A 7,669-nucleotide genomic window follows, 5' to 3' on the forward strand; every position below is an offset into this window, starting at 1 on the left:
CATGACACAGCCAAATTATGACCCACAAGGGAGGAGCTTTAAAAGGGAGGTTTTCTCCACTTCCTATTCTTTAGCTCTTTCCTGCATAATTGCTTTCTGGCCCTCCATACACAACAAGGGTCCAAATAAACTATCTGGCACACCCTGGATTGATTTTGGTTTGGACATTGATGGCAGTGCCATTTGATTCCACTGTGCTTTGAGACTAAATTGATGGCTTTGCACAGTCATTTTTTCTATTGCATGGCACTTAACAGCTTTGTTTTTCTGATGTTATATCAGGGTGGGATGACAATAGAGGTCATTTGATCATTTTCCAAAAGGTCTTTTCTTTACTTCTCTCACTAGCCCTCTGTAGGAAATTGTCTGTCTGCTCCAAGAAGGCTATCTGGCCCTGGGAGCTCTGGATAGCACGGCCCATGTAACCTGTGTCTAGCCCCCTGGTACTGTGCCTTGAGCGGCACACCTGCCGTTCCTCCCCGCTCTCCCTTTTATGTGGCCTAACAACCATCTTATTGGTTCTTAGAGTTTTTGAGTAATTGCTTTGGGGGGAAAGAAACTTATTGTGTGAAATATAGAAGTCACAGTTTCATATTCCTAACCAGTACCAGCAGTTCAAGTGCTTGGCAAATTCTTTAGAAGATACAGGTAAGAGCCTGTGGGGCAAAAAGTGTATTATTTACTGATAAGTATCTTACTCATCACTTGTGTATGACTAAGAGAAGATAAGGTTTCCCAGCTAGGCAGAGAGATTTGTTTTGAAAGTAGGAAATCGCTTTGGTGTCCGTATTCGAAATGAGTCAATAAGTGGACATAGACACTAATTTTTTTCTTTAGGGTTATTTTAATAAGAACCAAGGAAAGCAAACAATACTATATGACCCAAGATAGACTTGTAATAATCGACAATCTTTGGAAAGTTGATTCATTGCCATTAGGATAAAGCGAGTAAAATGTGTTTGATGTTTGTACTTGCACAGAATATGGCTGTGGCTGAGTACTGTTTCACTGGTTTCAAAAGAGATTTTCTTTGTTTCGTTTTAGACTTCTTTGTTTAAAGTACAAAAATGGATGAGGGCCATTAGTTACATTTATACTAAAGATAAAGTTATCAGGAAATGATACGCTTCTTAATGCTTTTCACAGCCTGTTAGCTGTTGGTCTTTTAACAATTAGTAAGACTAGATGAATCTAAATGTGACAACTGTACTGAACATCATTTACTAGAAAAAAATAACACAAATTATTTTTGCTTATTAGTAAGAGGTATTTTCAGAGCTTTCTCTGGATTCCTCACTGTACCCACCCAGGTCAGACAGAGGGAAAGCAGGTGTGGAACCCTAATTGGAGAATAGGTTTTTGTTGAGAGGTTCAGACTGAGTCATTAGTGCTCAAAAAGGATAACCCAAACAGAGCTTTTCTTTTTCTTTTTCTTATCATTATATTCTTTACAAATGTCATTTTTTTTTTAAAAGATTTTATTGGGGAATTGGGGGAGGGGAACAGCATTGGTGAATCAGGGAATGGGAACAGACAAGTTGCTGTCCTTTTGTTCTTCAGTCTAGTTGTGGAGGACGTCGCTTCACTGGCCCATGTTGGTATTATCATTGCGCTCTTCCCGGCTGAGGCAGACCAGTTGCCGGCCCTTGGACGGCCACTCACAGTAGCTCACGGCAGCCCACTGCAGCCTACACTGTTGCTGGTGACTCATGGTAGCCCAGCTCCAGGTTGAGAGTTGTTGTTCACCATCTTAGCTGTAGAGGGCAGTGTTGCTGGACCATGTGGGATCCGAACCAGTGGCCCTGCTGCTCAGAGCTCGTGCTCTCAAGCCAACTCTAAGCCAACTCTTTTTTTAAAAAAATTAATTTATTTTTTATTATTATTAGTTTCAGGTGTGCAAAACAATGCAAGTTATCCTTTTCAGTCCTCACAAAGTAACAACCCCCCTCCCCCCATCCACTACCATCTCACCCCCAATATCATACTTACCTATTACAATTCCATTGACTCCATTCTTATACTCTACTCCACATCCTGTGACTATATGTATATGTAATTATAGTTGACATACAATATTATTCAACCTCAGCTTCAGATATACAGTGCGGTGGTCAGTAAGCCAACTCTTAACCAATGAGCCACTTGGCTGGTCCACTTGTTATATTTTTTGGAGGTGGTAATGTGATTGTGATTATGTAGGAGAAGGCCCCTATTTTGGGGAGACGCATGCTGAGGTCTTTAGGGGTGATGTGTCTGATAACTTACTTTTAAGCAGCTCGTGAAAAAGTATGTATCGTTTTGGAGTAGCCTGGTTGGGTGGTACTAGCTCAGTCCGTCAGTCAGATGTTACCTGGGGCTGCAGTTGTCTGAAGGCTTTTCTGGGGCTAGAAGACCACTCATGTGTTTGAAAAGTTGCTGCTGACAAGTTTGTTCTCTCCATACAGATCTTGCCACGATGAGGCTGCTTGGTTGTCCTTACAACATGATGGCTAGCTCCCCCAAAGCAGTTCCAAAGACAAAGGCTGCAATGTCTTTATGACCTACCCTTAAAAGTAATGCACCAAACACCACTTCTGCTTTATTGTTTATGCAAGCCAGCCCCAGGTTCATGTGGGAGGGGCTTATAGATAGGTGTCAACACCAGGAGGTTAGGATTATTCGGACACATTTTGAATACTGGCTATTATGTTGGGGGAAAAAATCAAACGAAATCAAATTATAACCAAACTTTTTACTCTAGCTTATAAAGTCCAACATGATCTGGCTTCTCTCCCATATCTTTTCAAACAGTTTTTCTCCTTGTCCACTCTGTTTTAGCCACACTGACCTTTCAGTTCATGCTGACCTTGAAATTGCCAACTACATTCATGCCTTAGGGTCTTTGCGCTCCCTGTTGCCTGAATCACATATGCTCTACCTCCTCCTTATTTCCTGGCTGAAGTTAGTCAATTCTCAGCTTTCATGTCACCTCTTCAGAGAGGCTTGATGTTATAGACTGAATGTTTGGTCTCCACCCCCTCCACCCCCATTCATATGTTAAAACCTATTCCCCAATGTGGTGGTATTTGGAGGTGGGTCCTTTGGGAAGTGATTAGATCCTGAGGGCAGAGTCCTCACTAATGGGATTAGTGTCCTTATAAAGGAGACCTCAGAGAGCTCCCTTGTCCCCTACTGCCATGTGAGGTCACAGAGAGAGGACCATGTATGAACCAGGAAGCCCTTACTACATACTGAATCTGCCAGCGTCTTGATCTTAAACTTCCCAGCCTCCAGAACTGGGAGAAATAAGTTTCTGTTGTTTCTAAGCCACCTAGTATTTTGTTACAGCAGGACTAAGATGTCCTCCCTCACCATTCATTGCAAAGTAGCTACCTAATCCTGTGCTGTGACTCCACCCTCTTTGAATTCTCTCCACAGCAGATATTTGATATATTTCTTATGTATTTGTTGGTGTGTTTATTTTTAATTTTTCACTCTTCGCCACTTATTATATAAATTCTTTTACATAAAAAGTGAAAACTTTTCTATGTGGATTATCTTCGGATCCCCAGCGCCTAAAATATTGCCTGGCACATACTGGCATTCAGTGAATGTTTGGGAAATGACAACGAAGGGCAGAAATAAGGGTTCTTGCAGTAGTTTTTAAGGGTGTCATGGAAGCACGAAGAGAGGGCATTTTCCAGCTTCATAACCTTGACACTTTATCAGGTAATTGCTTCCTGGAGCTGTCTTATGGGTTAGATTGATAGCTGTCATGTGGACTAGCTTGACGAATGGCCCCTATGTGTTCTGCGATGTGCTCTAACAAAACAGTATCCTGACAGAGCCTGAAGACACACCAGTCAGTCTTGCTGCCAGCAATCATCCGTTGCTAGTTGCCACCAGAATTCTTTTTCTATTTTTGAAATGGTCTAAATTCTAGCTCGACTCCCTGGCTGTGAGGCACGGAGTATCTTTTACAACCTCACTTAGTGTTCATGGCCCCCAGCGTCCTCCCCGCACCGCCCTGTCCCCACAGCTCAGAGGCAGGTTTGCAGATCGTTGCCTGCAGTAGTGGGAGTGGGGTGGGGGTGGGGGCAGGAATTCCTAAGGCTTTTCGGCCCCCACATATGTCTCACCACAGGAATGCCAGCTGAATTCCTAGATCTGGGGCACTTCTAGAGCTCCTGGAGATGGTTCATTCTATAGCCTGCCTATGAAATCACATCTTCTCCATCTTATCTTGGCCACAGTTTGTCCCTGGGGGTATTTACTCTTGCTCCAGTAGAGCAGAAGTATAGCTGCCTTCTTGTTATTGTCTTTGGCTAGATTCTTCTGTAGGGAGTTCTGAAAATAGACCTCTGCTGCTTAAAATGGGATCTGTGGACGGCAGCATTGGCCCCACCTGGGAGCTTATTAGAGCTGGCCTAAGACCTCCTGCAGAAGAATCTGCATTTGAACTTGGCCAAGTCCTATAAGCACAAAAGTGTGGGAAGCACTGATGTAAAATACACCTTGGCATTGTCTTCAATAGGTGCAAAGGAGCTGAGGTAATTAGACTCCTGTATCTGCCTGTGTCACCACTTAGGGGCTGCCTACAGGGGGAGTGAATTCTCTCCAGAATCATTTGGTTTACAAGTATAGCAGGCAGGTGGATTTAAGCAGCCTGATGGTGGTCCTCCAACAAAGAGAAGCAGATGCTTGTTGCTGGGCGAGGAAGCATACAACAGGGAGAAGTGGAAAGAGATCAGAGGGAGTGTGGGCAGAGCTTAGATTCCACCTCTCATAGGAGCAGATTGGATCTAATTTTGTCTCTCCTGGTTTCATCCACTATTGCCCACAGTAACCTCCTCTGAAGGAAGTAAAGCCCTTGAAACCAAACATCCTCTCAACTAGCAGTCGGGCTGCCAACCTTAAGACAAGTGTGACCAGGTTGCAGGAACAGGGAGAGACAATCTTAGCAAAGCTAATTTCTTCCTCAAGAAACGTAAGTTAATCTGTTGCTAAAAATTTTTTACCAAGCTGGTGATGTGTGAGATGTTCATAGATGCTTAATTGTGTTTTAGAAAATGGTGAATGTAAGTTTTGAAGAAGTAAATGTACCTGGCTTTCCTTCTTCTTTGGGGAAATCTCCCAAAATTAAAAAAAAAAGTTTCAATAATGATGTAGTTGATTTTTAAAAATGGATTTATTGCAGTATAATTTACATACAGTAAAAAAATCACCCCTTGAAGCATGTATTTCTCTGAGTTCTCACAAATGTTTACCATTGTACAATCACTACCACAACCAAGACATAGAAAAATTCCATCAAAACAAAAAAGCTCCCTTCCACGCTTTGTGCCATTCGTTCCCTCACCCCTAACTCTTGGCAGCCAATGATCAGAGTTCTGCCTCTACAGTTGTCTTTTCCAGGATATCATATAAATGGAATTACATACCAGGTATCTTTTTGTGTCTGGTTTCTTTCACTTAGCATAAGGCTTTCGAGATTTACCAAATTGTGTGTGTTAGTGGGTATTACTATAGGATAACTATTACTTTTTATTGCTGAGTAGCATTCTTGATATGAATATACCAAACTTTGTTTATCTATTCACCAGTTAATGGACATTTGGATGGTTTCTACTTTTTGGCTATTATGCATAATGCTGCTCTGAACCTTTGTGTACACATTTTTTTTTGTGGACAGATGTTTTCATTTCTTTTGAATATATAACTTGGGATGAAATTGATAGGTCATATAGTAATTCTTTTTTTAAAAAAAGAAGGTTTCTCTTTAATTCAAAAACTAATTAAGTCTGTATTTTACTTTTAAAATGTAAAAACAATCAAGAAACTGCCATCTGTCTTACAGTCCCTTTTGTTGTTAGACTGGCCACTGGGTCTTCAGTGAAAAACCATGAAATGACATTGTATTGAATGTACTTTGTTACATAGGAAAAAACTATACTCCAACATATGTGCAGAAGATTTGATCAAAAGTAAAATATTTGGTTTGAAGTCTGGGACACTGGGTCACCAATGCCTGAAGAGTATACTGCCTGTCTCATTCCCAGTGACACAACAACCCTACCTCCTGCCCATCTATTTTCATGGGGATTCTCTAGCAATTCTATGTTTAACCTTTTGAGAAACTGCCAAACTGTTTTTCAAAGCAGCTGCATCATTTTACATTCCCACCAACAGTGTTTGAGAGCTCCAACTTCTCCATATCATCTCCAACACTCGTTATTGTCTGTCTTTTCGATTCTAGCTCTCCTAGTGGGTTTGAAGTAGTATTTCATGTGGTTTTAATTTGCATTTCCCTAATGACTACTGAGGATGAGCATCTTTTCATGTCTTCTTGGCCATTTGTTTGTTTTCTTTGGAGAAATGTCTATTCACATCCTATGCCTTTTGAAAAACTGGGTTACTTGTCATTTAATTGTTAAGTTGTAAGAATTAAAAGAGCAGAAGGTTTAAATATTTAAAACAAAATTATACACTTTTTATTATATGGTTTGAACTTTTTGTGTCCTAATAAGCAATATTTGTCTAACCTAAGGTTGCAAAGATTTTTCTCCTAGAAATTGTATATTTTTTGGTTTTACATTCAGGTCTGTGGTCCAGTCAAGTTAAATTTTGTACATGATTCAAGGTACAGGTCAAGGTTTCAATCCATGGTTGGGAGACCATGGTGTGGAGGGCTGACAGTACGCATTGATCTATGCCATTTTACATAGGGAGCTTGAGCATCCACGGATTTTGGTATCTGAGGGGGGTCCTGGAACAAATCTCCCATGAATACCAAGGGACAAGTAAGTTTTTGGGGAGTCAAAATTTATATGTGGATTCTTGACTGCATGGTGGGTAGATGCTCCTAAACTCTGTATTGTTCATAGGCAAGTGTATTCTAGGTACTTTGCTTTTCCATTTAAATTTTAGAATCAACTTGTTAATTTCTTTTTTTCCTTTTTTTTTTTAAAGCCTGCTATGGTTTTGTTTGAAATTGCTTTGAATGTACAGATCAATTTGGGGAGAATTTAACAACACTGAGTTTTCTGATCTAAGAACAGATCAGTTTTAGGAAGACTCACTGTTTTTCCAGTTCCTGCATGTTTGTCTTTTGTAGTTGACAAGTGGTCTAAGCCCAAAGTGGCAATTCCCCTGCTCTTGCCAAGGTTGGGAAAGCGCTTGTGACTCAGTTCTGGTTAACGAAGCTGGAGGGAAATTGGCTCTGGTAGTTCTGGGAAAGACTTCTTTGTCCTAAGAAGACACAAGAAGAAAGGCCCGTTTCTTACTCCAGATGTTGTAATGTGCAGGTATGACACCAGGAATCCTTGTCATCGTCTTGTGAGGGGCACTGGGATGACGGTAAGCAGCCATCATGCAGAGGGTGACAAAGCAAAACGACAGAAAGGCCCTGGACGTTGAGGGCCACCCTGAGCCAGGGGAGTGACCAATCTTGATGCCTACACGACACTTCCTTGTTAGGTGAGAAAAAGATTTTCATGGCCGCCCAAGTCTATGGGAGTGGGTTTTCTGTTGTAGTGGAAATCATCTTATTTAATATGCCCATTTTTATCGAACAGCTGAAACACATCCCTAAAAAACTGCAAGACTGGGCCGGCCGAGTGGCGCGATGGTTAAGAACTGGCTTGGGATTCCAGAGGGCCCCGGTTCGGATCCCACATATGAGGGCCAGTGA

The 7,669-nt window shown here is 41.4% G+C and overlaps 1 long non-coding RNA gene across 1 annotated transcript; it reads left to right on the plus strand.

Annotated features, from left to right (window-relative positions):
* Nucleotides 1-4,826: 4,826 nt before the first annotated feature.
* On the plus strand, nucleotides 4,827-7,624 carry LOC109390520 (uncharacterized). Its single transcript, XR_002125592.1, has 3 exons — nucleotides 4,827-4,966; nucleotides 7,284-7,455; nucleotides 7,554-7,624. It is a non-coding gene; the product is annotated as an uncharacterized LOC109390520 (long non-coding RNA).
* The last annotated feature ends 45 nt before the right edge of the window (nucleotides 7,625-7,669 follow it).

Source organism: Hipposideros armiger, unplaced genomic scaffold, assembly GCF_001890085.2.
Source record: "Hipposideros armiger isolate ML-2016 unplaced genomic scaffold, ASM189008v1 scaffold_273, whole genome shotgun sequence".
NCBI lineage: Eukaryota > Metazoa > Chordata > Mammalia > Chiroptera > Hipposideridae > Hipposideros > Hipposideros armiger.